Genomic DNA, 13,685 nt, shown 5'->3' on the forward strand with positions numbered 1-13,685 from the left:
TTTTCTAATCAAATCTCCATTGCACTATACAAAGAAAAAAAATGCCCTTTGTCCTTCCAACAGTGAAAAATGATCATACTGAGTAAGATTCATGTTTTTCTACAATATAAAAAATCCTTTCTTTCTTATTTCTGCAGGTGACTCACATTGACTATGGGGAGGAAAGTATCTTTTTCACTTTATGTGTTAATGTTGTTCTGAATTTGAAATTAAGCTACATGACTGGAAAGAAATCTGTGTTAGCTCTGAGCTAAATCAAGACAAAGGTTATTGTCATTTTTCTACAGAAGAAATAAGAGTAGCATCCACACATAAATTTCTTGCCCTGCATATTAAACTGCTTATGGACAGGAATTTTGTATCTTTTTTTTTCCTGTATGCATAGATCTGAGCATATTGTTGATTACTTTTTTTGGTTAATCTTGCTATTTTTTATTTTTAAATTTATTTTTTACATCATTGTTCATTTTTTAAACAATATTTGCTTCCTCCTCCTCAGGTGTAGTCCCCATAGAGTTTCCTTCCCCAATGCACCTGTGCACCACACCTCAGTCCCCTGTGCTCCTCCCTCCCACCCCCCTTATCCCTCTCCCTCCTCCTCCCCTGCAGGATGTCTCTGGTTTATAATTGTCTGTTTTTGCTTTGTTGTGTTTTGTACTGTTATTATAAGTCAGAAGGAAAAAGAAAAATATCGGATGGTTACACTCATAGGAGGAATATAGGAGAAACAAATAAGACATCAGAATAAAAAAAAATAATTGTTGGTTACTTTAAATGGAGAGTGATATCTGAAAAGTTAACCCCCAGCTTCAGTAAACAAAGGGACTGAGTAAAGTCAAAGGGCATCAAGGATCCAGTGCGTGTAGTGCCTGTGTGGCACGAGATAGATACTATGAGTGACGATGGCATAAGAAATTTAGGAAAGAAGCTGTTGTTGGAAAAGAGCAAATTCGATACTGCCATAGAGTAATGCTTTCAGGTAATGTAATGCCCCCAGTATGTAAACGCCGGGAGGTGGAGGGGTGTCAGGAAGGGCAAGAATACAACGATGTTGAGGTGGCTCATCGTTCCTGAAACATGATTTGTTACTTAGGATGATGGCAAAAATATGATTGGGAGGGAAACTATGAGCCAAATATATGTTATCTGGAAAGGTGGGACAAGTTTATGAAAGTTATCTGTGGAGGCAGCATTATCACTGTTAAGGTACCTGATAGATGTTTATGAAGGTGATAGACAAAACTAGCACTCTTAGAAAGCATGAAGGCTCTCAAGAATAAGAAGCCCAGACAAGGTATTCTTCTGTGATGCTTAAATGGCACGGGGAATGGAAACTTGTGTCAGTTTAGAACTGGTATGGAAAAAGTAGAATGAAGGTAATATGTAGGTGGGCTGACAGGTCTACATACCAAAGTCATATACATAACCCTCTTTCCCAGAAATAACAAGAGATCCAATGCTTTATGAACTTTATTATACTGCTTCTCACACACACAGAACATGTGCACACCTTAATCTGCATTTCCTCAATTTCTACAACTACAGAAAGTATTAGGAGTAAAGCTAAACTTTCAAAAAAAAAAAAAAAGCAGACGATATCATTTTTTACTTTTTAATATTTAAGGATGTTGGTTTCAAACAATCTATGCATACAAAATACTTTAGAAATTTAATCCTTTACTAAACGAGAGCTCCAAAAAAGTTGTGAACGTATGTACACTGTTTCACAAAGACTTTAGAATTAAATTTCCTGCCCAATGGACTTAAAGTCTTTCAATAATAAACAAGACTTGGGGAAAAGATGCAGAGGAAAAGTAAGCATCAAGTAGGGCTATTAGTAATTTACAGCCTACTATGGTGAATGGATCAAAAACACTTCCATTTTGCTACATGCACATGAATGTTAATAGTGAGTAACAGTGCTGAAATAAATCCAAATGATAATTTACCTAGTATATATTTTGTATCTAATACTGTTTTGAGTCAAGAAATTTACTAATATAAGAGCAGACTCTTCCTTCATTAATGTTAAATTGACACATCTGCATTTCATCATCTATCTCTCATCCAAAGGTAAATGCAAGTACAACCCTGGCCCCAGTTCAGAGAACAGTGTATTAAGGAGAGCTAAGTCCTTTGATAGACTCTGACATTTGCTGCTTGCTCTCTTGCCTTTCATGCTGAAGCTATTGTCTTCTTTGAGGGTCTGTTCTAAGGAGCAGACACAAAGAAACATTTTCATATATCTGGCTATGCCAATTACTCTATCACATTCCAGCAACCATTAACTTTGGGAATCCACCCATCTCATTACTGCACAAAGAGCCGTCAGCTCAGTTCTTCCTTTCTCATTCTGTAGACTACAGCAATATGTCTCTGGGGGGAAGTATAAAATCTTTCATACTCATGCGGACAGAGGAGGCTTTGTTCTCCCTACTCTGTGTGATCCTACAAGGGCATCCTTCAGTGGCACCCTTCAGTGGCACAACTTTGACCCATGGGTTCCAGAAATGGACGAAATACTCTTAGTACCTGGTGAAAGTTCTCCAAGAAATATTACTTCCAAGATACTGTGTATTCCTGGAAGATCTATAAAGGAAAAGTGTTGAACTTGAAATGACAAGACATGGTTTTTAATTTAATCCCACAATTGCTAGCTGTAAACAATTAGACAAGTCTCCTGTCCGAGTCTCTATAAAATGAGAATAATATGGCTTACCCTCAACCTGCTATGGAGAAATGATGAGTTAGCATTTGAACAACAGTCTGGGAAAGATCTTGGTCAAAAAAAACAAAAAAAATAATAAAACAAAACAAAACAGCTGCTCAATAAATGCTAATCCTGTTATATTCTTAGGAAACCTGAGAGAAACACAGGCATTGTGCCAAGTGCTTTCTCATTACAATCTCATTAAATCCTCCCAGTCATCTACTGAGTGAGTCATTACTTATTCCTGTGAACTTGATGAGGAAATGAAAGCTGAGAGAATCGGAAAATCTCTGCAAGTCACTCAACAGTAACAACAAATCCTGAAATTTGAACTCATCTGACTACACGCGTTCCTTTAGCCTGCATTGGCTCTGAGCTTGAAGTAGAAATCTGACATGTAATGGGAACAGATTGGACCTCAGCTGGACTCTGTCCTCCTATCCAGGTTACTTGAACTTCTCTTACTTGATACTAGTTATGTGAGAGTTCCCTAAAAGTTATTAAACTACAATTTTTTTCTAGAATCTGTTTTATTTATTATTTTAAGATATTCGGCACAGTGCCTAGAACCTAGCAGAGCTTCGATGAAGTTTTGTGAATTAATGATTTCATGTGCAGGCTGGAGGGAAGAGTTGAGAATTGCAAGGGTAGAGTGGTGCCCACAAATGCTCAAAGATGAAGTGTGACTGTGGGTATAATAATGCTCTAAGAATTAGTAAGAACTTATAAGAGCATTCTGGATTGCTGAGTTGTTCCAAAGATTTCTTAAACTAGGATTAGCGTGGAAAGTAGCCAAAATCCAAAGCAGACATTGCCGTGGTTTGGATTTTTTTGATATTCCTTGTCAGACTGGCACTGACTTCATGATGTTATTGTCTCATTAGGCTTTTGTGATACAATAATGCCATGTACAAGCTGTAGCTACACAGTTGCAGTTATTTCAGAGTTAAAGTGGTTTATAGGAAATGCTGCTTCTCTTGAAATTTCATTGCAAGAGGAGATCTGTAGAACTAGAAAAAGAAATCATAACATTTCAAGACACTGAAAGAAATGCTTGTAGAAACTGGTGGTATCTTTATCAAGTGGTTTGCCTAAGAGGGCTTTTCTCTTGGACATTGATTCTGAAAAATTTTATCTTCTTTCTGCCAGAGGCATTTTGTGATCTGTATTCAGTAAAGGAAAAAAAACCTGCATTGTGATTGATGACTGTTCTCATCTGCTAGAAACATACCTGACAGCAGGTTTGGAAGGACAAAAAAGTGAGGCTGCAGTGAAAAGTTGGAAAGAACCCACTAGATAATAGAAGAAAAAGAAATTCTAATATTCACAAAATTCTGGAAAGAAGACGGCATAGTGTCAGTGGGAAAAAGAATCCCACCAAATATTCTCTAATGTACAAATCAGATATCTTGTAATATTCAGATACCTATATGAATAACTCATCTTAATCTCAATCCACATTTAAGAAACTATCCGACACATAGAGAGTCATTATGGCTGAATTTCTCTAAAATATTTTCCTGGGTTCCTCTATCTTTTTTTTCTATCAGCTCAAGTAATTTTTTATATTTATGAGCTTAAAGCCTTGTTCCTTTATTTATTTATTTATATTACATCAGCCTTCATTTTTGTACAATGTATTATTTCCCTGTGAAATTCCCACCACCAGTTCACCCATGCACCATCACCACAGTCCCTTGTGCTCTTCCCTCCCCTGTCTTGAACCTTCTCCCTCCTCCTCCTCTACAGAATGTCTCTGGTCTATGGTTGCCCGTTGATTTTGATTTTTACTTTATTATAGTTATTTTTTTACCTGATCCGTTATTTTGTCCCATTATTTAAAGAAAGTTGCCTAGGCAGCTCTCCTGTCTGCTTGTGAACATGCAGGTGCCTCTTACCCGCCCCCACTTTTCCTAATAAACTTGTTCTTTTAAATTGTAAAAGGTAGATAAACTAAGATGCATGACCTCTATGGAAAATAGTATGCAGAGCCCTTTAAAACTAAAAATGGATATACCATATAATTGAGCAATACCACTCCTAGATATTTATCCCAAAAAATATGAAAACAATAGTTCAAAAAGATTTATGCACCTCTACTTTCCAAATCACATTATTCATAACAGTCAACCTTAATGCTCACTGACAAATGATTGGATAAAGAATACATGTATAGTATATATACTCAGCTATGAGAAAAGATGAAATTTTGCCTTTTGTGGCAACATGGACGGAATTTGAGGTAATTATGCTAAATGAAATAAGTCAAAAAGTGACAACCAATATCCGTTACATAATTTCCCTCATGTGTGGAATATAAGAATTAGTAACCAAATTTTGGAGCCTCCCTGGGGTTAAACTCTCCGCACTATCAAGGTATCACCAGGCATTGCAGCAAGAGTTAGATTCCCGGGTGGGGAGCTAACCCACATGGTGCAGCAGACCTCTCCTTGTACCACCCGCTGCTCCCCTCAGTGGTGTATTTTAGTCAGTTTGCCTATTCTGTTACCCACTCTGTCTCTGGTGAATCCTTTCACCCCTCCACCTCTGTCCTGTACCCTGGTTCTTGTATGCATAAATAAATCTTTAGGAAAAAATAAGCAAATTTTAAAAACTGACAAATACAACAGAAATAAATTTAGAGCTGGTGAGAAATGTGGTGGTTACCAGAAGGGAAGAGGCAGGGAGATAGTAGAAAAGAGAAGAGGTGGGGGATTGGAAGTGTGGCAAACTGCACTTTTGGTGATGGGTGAGTGAAGACAATGCTGTGGTGTGACACTGTATTCCCCAAGTTATGTAGTATTGTAAACTAATGATAAACCAATAACATTTGATTAAACAAATAAATCTGGGTATTTACATATGTCGGAATTGTAACCAGGGATGTAGTTCTGTAGCATCACTAGGCACTATTATTGTCTGGAGTGCAAAAATCCCTATCAAAGGGAAACAAACCAAAAAAGTGTGTCCATTCTATTCTTGATGTCGTGGTTAAATGTATGTAGGATCAGTGAAATAATGAAGTTCTGTGAGCTCTGAAGAGGACAGCTGCTCCCTAGTATTAAGACAACATTATTATTAATTGCCTTTATTCATTTTTAAACCATCTGTTTTCAAGCATGAGCACTTGTGACCCGATTCTCTCTCAGTGCCACCCAATGTGTTGCTTACATATATTTAATCTTCAGCTGATTCAAAAGGAGCTGTTTTGTAGAAATGGATGATGCTGGAATAAAGGAAAAACAATATTTTGAGACAAGATTATTTACTCTTAAACTATCCTGACTACTTTGCTGCTGGTAGTATGTTAGTAAAGTTTATTTTAACTTTATAAAACTAAATAGTGCCATCTTGGGGTGAAAATAAATGCATTAATATTTGAACAATCAAGAATTTTAAAATTGCCTTTTGGTATTGTAATAATGTCATTGCTCTAATAATTTTCAATGAGTTGACTGAGATTATTGTGAAATAGAATGAAAATGTTACATATCAGATAAGCAACAAATAGTTTGGAATATATCTAGCTGGACATAATTATACAACCACGAAATTCCTTACTCAAAAGTTCTTTTCACCCATTACGATTGGTGAAAAAATGAGATAATTATGTAAAGCTGAGATGATGCTTCTTAAGCAACCAGGAGTGTTACCTGATGTTTTCATTTCCTTTGTGGTCACACATAAATAAAATGAAATCCATCCATAAAATTCAGGGCTGCAATTGCTGATGGTCCGACTGCCTGAAGAGATAAGATGTTTTTAGTGATTTGGTGATTCCATTCACTGAGTTATGTCAGAAACCTGTGGTGGGGGATGGGAGTGGTAAACTTGCTGGGAGGTTTTTTTATTTTTTTATTTTTTATTTTTTTGCAGGTGAGTCTGAGGATCCTGCTATATGAACCCAATGGGGATGAAGCTAAAGACCAACATAAATCAAAGATTCTATGTTTTACTCATCTTATCTGTCCTTTAAAGACTGAGGTCATGTCCTAACAGAAAGCTTATAAAAATAGGAACTGTCTCTGAGCAACAAACTTGATTCCTCTGTCTTTAGATTTCAGTAAAAATTGACTTTTCTAGGAAGAGAGGGAATAGGTCTGGCACAAAGACAGTGTTCAATAAATGTTTGTTCAATTAAATAAAAATGAAGAATGTTTCTTCCCTTGCAGCCTGAAGAGACTTCAACTAAAATGAAATTTCTGATATGCCAATCTACCATATCACTTTCCTGCTTAAAATCCTTTGATGATTTCATAATCAATTCAAACTCCTTGCACATGTCATTCATAATCTGTTCCTGTGCACATTTCTTGACTCACCTCTTATTCTTCATTACCCTGGTTCTCTGCCCTAACACACACACACACACACACACACACACACACACACACACACACACACACACACACACACACTGATGTACCCAGATAAGATGATGTGTTGTCCTTAAGGCTACCACAATCTGCCAAGCCTTTGCTTCCTGAAGCAGACTTTCCTACTTTATCTGATGAGCTCCTGATAACTTAAAAAGATTAAGCCCAAACATTACCTCCAGAATGAACGTGTTGTTGACTTTCTCATGTGAACAAGAGTGCGTTTTTTCTCTTTGCTTATAGAATCTCAAAACATACTTCAGTGTGACATAGTTTGTTAAAATTGCTTCTGTGAGCATCTTCAGTATACCATGTTTCTCAAGAACATTAAACGTTTTATACTTTAAAATATTTTTTTTTGGCTATTATGATTGATAAGTGACCCCTTAGCATTTATTAAATGCTTACTAAAGGCTTAAAGGACATATGGTAAAATCAAGCTCCAGTAATATAGGGGCTGGAATAGACACGGTGCAGGTTTTCTGATCCCATGCAGACAGGGTAAAGGAGGAGTCAGAGTCCTCAGTGGTTTTTTGCATGTCTTTTATTGGGGTTCACCAGACATATGGCAGGCAGGGGTGCTGGGGGGCCAGGAGGCTGGCAGGCCTCCCAGCTCCCAGCAAGTCTTCACTCTATCTGGGCTCTCTCTCTCTGGCGTTCTCTGCTTCTGCTTCGGGCTTCTTCTCTTTCGGCTTCTGCTGCTTCTGGTGTCCCCGTGACGCCGCCCTTAAAAAGCACAGTCTTAGCCCAGGTGAATCCCATCTACCTATGCCCACACCCTACTCCAGGTGCCCGCCATCAGGCATGCATTCAGGACAAGGATCCATCATCTATCCTGATGGCGGGAGGGCAGAAAAGCCTGACATTTTTCCTTACCCTATAAGTACCCACACTCCTTGCTGAATTAATAAAATTTAAATCTACCCCAAAATCTCTATAGCTGCCCAGGAATGGTCAGATGATTAAGTTCTTGCCATTAAGATGTGGCTGGAAAAGACATGTGAAGCTTCCTTATAGCTTCCTTATTAGGAATCAGCTTGCTCTTTATTTCCTTTGTCTTTCCTTATTTCCACTGACTGGCAAATGGTGACAGTTGAGTAGTTTTATTGAACCCAGTGATGGAAACTAATATTGACATTTACTGAGCTGCTCTGACAGCCTGGGAAACTACATGGCCTGCCAGATAACCCTAGTCTTTGTGCTCACATTAGAGAAAAAAATTCCTGTCATATAGAAAGCCCGGTACTTTGGGGTCTCTTTGTTATAGCAATTCAGGTTTTACCCTATATAATACATGGTTAAAATGAACACTGTTTTCCAGGATACTGAAGTTTTATTTTGTCAGTTTTGTATCAGAGAAAACAGTTTCCAATTTTTTTAAAGATTTATTTATTCATGCATGTAAGAACTGGGGTACAGGCTAGATATGTGGGAGGGTGTAAAGCCAGGAACTGGACACAGTGCAGGTTTTCTGATCCCATGGAGACCGGGTAAAGGAGGAGTCAGAGTCCTCAGTGGTTTTGCAGGTCTTTTATTTCGGGTTCACCAGGCATATGGCAGGCAGGGGTGCTGGCTGGGGGCTGGGAGGCTGGCAGGCCTCCCAGCCCCCAGCAAGTCTTCACTCTATCTGGGCTCTCTGGAGTTGGTTCTGCTGCTTCTTGGCTTCTCTTTCGGCTTCATGCTGCTGCTGCTGCTGCTGCTGCTGCTGCTGCTGCTGCTGCTGGCGTCCCCGTGACGCCGCCCTTAAAAGCACAGTCTTAACTCAGCTGAATCCCATCTACCTATGCCCACACCCTATTCCAGGTGCCCGCCATTAGGCATGCGTTCAGGACAAGGATCCATCATCCATCCTGATGGTGGAAGGGCAGAAAAGCCTGATATTTTCTTTACCCTACAGAGGGTGAGAGGATTCACCAGAGACAGAGCAGGGAACACAACAGGCAGACTGAGGGGAGCAGCAGGCGAGACAGGAGAGGTCTGCCGCATCATGTGGTCATATCTCTGTTGCCAGCCAGGATTGAACCGGCGCTGCAAAAGCTGAGGACAGCTTCACAATGCTGCACTCAACCACCTGCACCACCAGGGAGGCCCCAACAGTTTCCATTTTTATTATTTATTAAGATATAACCTGAATATATGTTATTGGAAACATGTAAATATTACTTTTAACAGTGAGTTACAAGATTGTACCAAATTTCAAATCATACTTCTACATTAGTATTTATTGCCTGTTAAACTCAAATCATCATAAAGACAAAAAAAACAAAAGTCAACCACGTCAGAAAATAGGAAATTTTCTTATAATCTTTTAAAATATCTTCCATTTTCAAGACTCTACCTTGTTCTTGGCTTTTTCATCTTCTTCCCACGCGCAGTAACTGATCATCAGTTTCAGGCTCAGGCTTATCTCACATTTTAGGAAAATCTTGATCTTGAGTAGAAGAGTTGAGGAACTCCAGGCCTATTGGGTATTAGCTGCTAGCATGGCATTGGCCCTTATCACTCATTCAAATCACTGTCCTTTTTTCCCCTAAGACCTAATTTTCCTCCTTTCTGTCTCAGATATCTTCAATAATGATTTAGAATCTAAAATGGTAACCCATCTGACAAGGTAATACGAGACTAGAGTTTCTTCCTGCACTCACCAGTGACCACTGTGAGGGTGTATTCCCTCAAACCACATCACACACTATATTGCTTGACCTACCTATCAAAAATCCGTACTCCTTGGTGATTTTCACCCAGTCTGGATCACTGTTGTTATAGTCTATATGTATCATCCTTTGCTTAGAAAGACGTGATCATTTCACCTGAAATCTGATTTCCTGTACTTCTTGTACTTGAGCACATCCAGTGCCTGGTAGTCTCAGATGAAAGAGTCTTTGTTCCTCTCAATATTCCTTTGATCACTGGAGTTAACTGATCAGTAGTGATAATGTATTGCATATAAAGTTATTAGTAAGTGGCTTCAATTTGTCTCTCCCATGCATTTCTTTCCTTATTTCTCATAAATGACTCCTTCCCTTTCACCTCCTGTTCTTCCCCTCTCATCTTGAAATATTAGCAAACAATGACCCCCAACCTTTCACTCCGTTGCCTCTATAGGGGTATGCCAGAGAACTGTATTGATCAATAAGATTGATCCAAGGATAGAAAATGGCTTAGGCAAGATCCCAATGCCTGTTCAGAGACCAAAATATTTGCTAGTGTACAGAGGGCTTATTTATTCTGTACTTCTGAGATCATGAGCAAGAAAGGCATTTAAACCTGGAGCTATTATATTAATGAATAAGAAATGGAGATAAAAATGGTTACCTGGTAACATCTTTGAACACCTGGACTAAGTAAGTAAAGTATTTTTGTTGCTGCTGCTGCTGCTAATAAATATCCAAATATGGACTGTTTTCTTTTACATACTTGTAAGGAATTTAATCAACACCCAGAGTCACAAATTACAGTTCAACCATCTGTTTTTGTAAATAAAGTTTTATTGGAAGATGGTTATATCCATTTGCTTGCATATTATTTATGGCTTCTGTCCCCCAAAAATGGCAGAGCAGTGTTTTTGTAGGATATGCAAAACCATCTTTAAGGCATTGCTTTTCTCTTGAGAACCAGGCACGTATGAATATGCACATATGTTGAAAAAAACATGTTGTATTTTTGTTGATAAAATGTTCCTTTAACAATTAATTTCATATGTAAGATAATTATTTCATATGTAAGATAATCTTTTTTAAAAGACCTTATTGTGTTCTTGTTTAAGTGAATAGTGTATATACAAATGACTGAACTTGTATCTAAAATTGAAATAAACACGTTATCTATAGCTAGAGGTTTTGTCCTATAAAATTTCTTTTGAGAAAAATATATATAGAACTTTCCTTATTCATTTGATATGTTATCATACCAAAATTGATACAAAATGGGGGTTATGGTTGAAATGGAAAGTGTTCAAAATTTCAACCAAATGGATCTTTTAGATATGATTGCTTCATTTATGTTAATTTGTATTTTTAATTTAAAAATACCAGTAATTGCCAGAAACGAATGTTAATACACTTGCACTTTTCTTTCTAAATGAAAGCAAGTGCCTGGAGAACTTAGTGAATTCACTACATATTTTATGTACTCCATTCACATCTCAATGAGTTTAACATATGTTTTGTCCCTGTGTCATTTTTGAGAAGGGTTCCTGTTAGGGTATGAAATTATGACTTTAAACTCCATATACCTCAAATTCCAAGCCAATACGAAAGCATAGCTTCCTATTGAAAGTTTGTGGTCGTAAAAGGTATTCACCAATTTGATATGAGCACAAATCTAATAGCCATTAGGCAGTTTTCCAATCATGTCTATGCAACATGACCTTTTAAGAAAGAGATAGCATATGGATCATACAGTGCATTTTATTTTATAATTGAAAGACAGACTCATAATATAGTCTATATACTTCAAATATTAAGAGGTCCATGTCTGTCAAATGCTTTGTTTTACATTTGTTATTTTTAAGAACAGCATGTATATACTGCAAGATTTTGACTACCTAAATTTTATTTGATATAATTTGAAATGTAAGACTTGTTGAGTGATCATAGAGAATGCATTGAGAAAACATAATAAGTTATATTGAGCATTTTAAAACAAAGTTACTATCTAGACAATGATAGAAAAATTAGAATTAAAACAGACTTTGCCAAAATATAGTTGAACTACAAATAGATTATTTTCAGAATTTTAGATGTTTTCCTTGTAGGAAAGTAAATAAAGAATAATACAGAAATCTCTATTTATTCTTATAATTACATGTGAACCTAACATTAACACAAAATAAAAAAAATTAATTAAACTAAGTAATAATAAATGATTCAGTAAGATAAAATATAAACTCAAAAAAGAAAAATCAGTAGTTTATCCATTCAAGAAGTAATTAGAAAATACAATAGAGAAATTTTCATGATAGCATCAGCAACTAGAAAATGCTATGAAAGAAACCGAATGTCTAATATTAAGAAATTAAGGAAAATATAAAACCTTGCTGAAAGAATTAAAAGTAGACTCATTAGGGCCTCCCCGGTGGCGCAGCGGTTGAGCACTGGGTTGTGAAGCTGCCCATAGCCTCTGCAGCGCCGGTTCTATCCCCGGCTGCTCCCCGACCACCGGAGAAGGGTCCCGCATGGCGCACAGACCTCTCCTGCCACCCGCTGCTCCCCTCAGCAGTGTACTTCGGTCCTTCTGCCTGCTCTGCTCCCGGCTCTGGCTCTGGTGAATTCTCTCACCCTCCCGCGCTTCTGACTGTACCCAGTGCTTGTATAAATAAATCTTAAAAAAAAAAAAATCATTAACATTTAAAAAAAAAAAAGTAGACTCAATAGATACATAATGATTATTGACTGAAAGACTCTATTGTAAATAAAACCAATCATCTACAAATTAAGCTGTGATATGATGTGTTTCTAATTTAAAAATTTTCGGTCAAGCTGTTATAACAAAGTTACAAACTTCCTAAGTATCAAAATGTATATTAAGAGAGAGGATAGGAAAAATAGATCGCATTGAAAAACATATATATAAAATACACATGTACACATATATGAACATATTTATCTATCAAATAATATGACAGCAGTGAGGTCAAATTATTGATTGTGTCAGTAAGTATAAATGGACTTACGAAATTTATTTTTAGAATATATTAAGTGAAAGAAACAAGTGAGGTCAAATATGCATAGTGTATTACTTATATACATAAACATATTTGCTAATGCTAAAATTAGAACAATGGAAGGACGAATCATAAACTTAAAAATATTTGCGTGAGAAATTTGTAGTAATATGTTAGTATATAGTAGAACATAGAATTCTTAAGTTGTACCTTGTGCAGAACCCGGCTCCCCTCCCCCGCCCACAGAGGCGGCACTCTCCCACCGGCAGAGAGGAGGAAACAACAAACCAAAACGGCCCACAAGAAAAACGGACGCAGCAAGCGGGACTGTGAGTGGAAAGGAACTATTTCAGCCACCACACCCCGTGAACGGGAGCTGTGGAGAACCCTGCAGGATCCGCCGCGGCGGTGAGCGAACAGCTCCGGGCGCCATTAGAGAAGAACAAAGACCCCGGGAGACTCGCACACAGCCCGGGCTGCCGGTAAGCTTGCGCGGATAGCGGCGCGCTCGGCGCGCTTGAAAAGCAAGTGCAGACCAGGATCGCGGCTGCCCAGGTCCCCGTGCCTGCGACCTAGGCTTGGGAGACGACCTAGGCTTGCGGGGAGGCGCGGAGGTCCTCACTGAGGTGAAGGTCCCTCCCTGAGTAAGCAGGAACCAGGCGCCCAGGCACGGGAGCGGTGCAAAAGGCGCCCTTCCCGCGCCACTGAACTGGGCTACAGCCCGCGTCCTGGAACTGAGGGCTTTGGAACTGAGACCCGGGGCACGAAATTAGGGGCGTGGGTTCCCCACGACGGTGGGGCACAAGGCAGACACAGCACCCCAAAGCCGTTGAGGTGTACCCTACCATCCCCGCTTTGCTCCCTGTCCCACGGCGTGGAAAATCAGCTCCCCAAGGGCTCTAGGAGAGATCTTTGGCGCCACCTAGCGACTTGT

The 13,685-nt window shown here is 38.5% G+C and overlaps 1 long non-coding RNA gene across 1 annotated transcript in view; it reads right to left on the bottom strand.

The window, feature by feature from the left end:
• Window positions 1-6,448, bottom strand: part of LOC129144702 (uncharacterized) — a 38,101-nt gene extending 31,653 nt beyond the window's left edge. The window contains exons 1-2 of the long non-coding RNA XR_008549140.1: window positions 6,364-6,448; window positions 5,882-5,936 (exon numbers count right to left, since the gene is read on the bottom strand). This is a non-coding gene — a long non-coding RNA (uncharacterized LOC129144702). The remainder of the gene's footprint in view (window positions 1-5,881; window positions 5,937-6,363) is intronic.
• Between the last annotated feature and the right edge of the window lie 7,237 nt (window positions 6,449-13,685).

This window comes from Talpa occidentalis, unplaced genomic scaffold (genome assembly GCF_014898055.3).
Source record: "Talpa occidentalis isolate TD23 unplaced genomic scaffold, MPIMG_talOcc4v2.1 talOcc4.6, whole genome shotgun sequence".
In the NCBI taxonomy this organism is placed as follows: domain Eukaryota; kingdom Metazoa; phylum Chordata; class Mammalia; order Eulipotyphla; family Talpidae; genus Talpa; species Talpa occidentalis.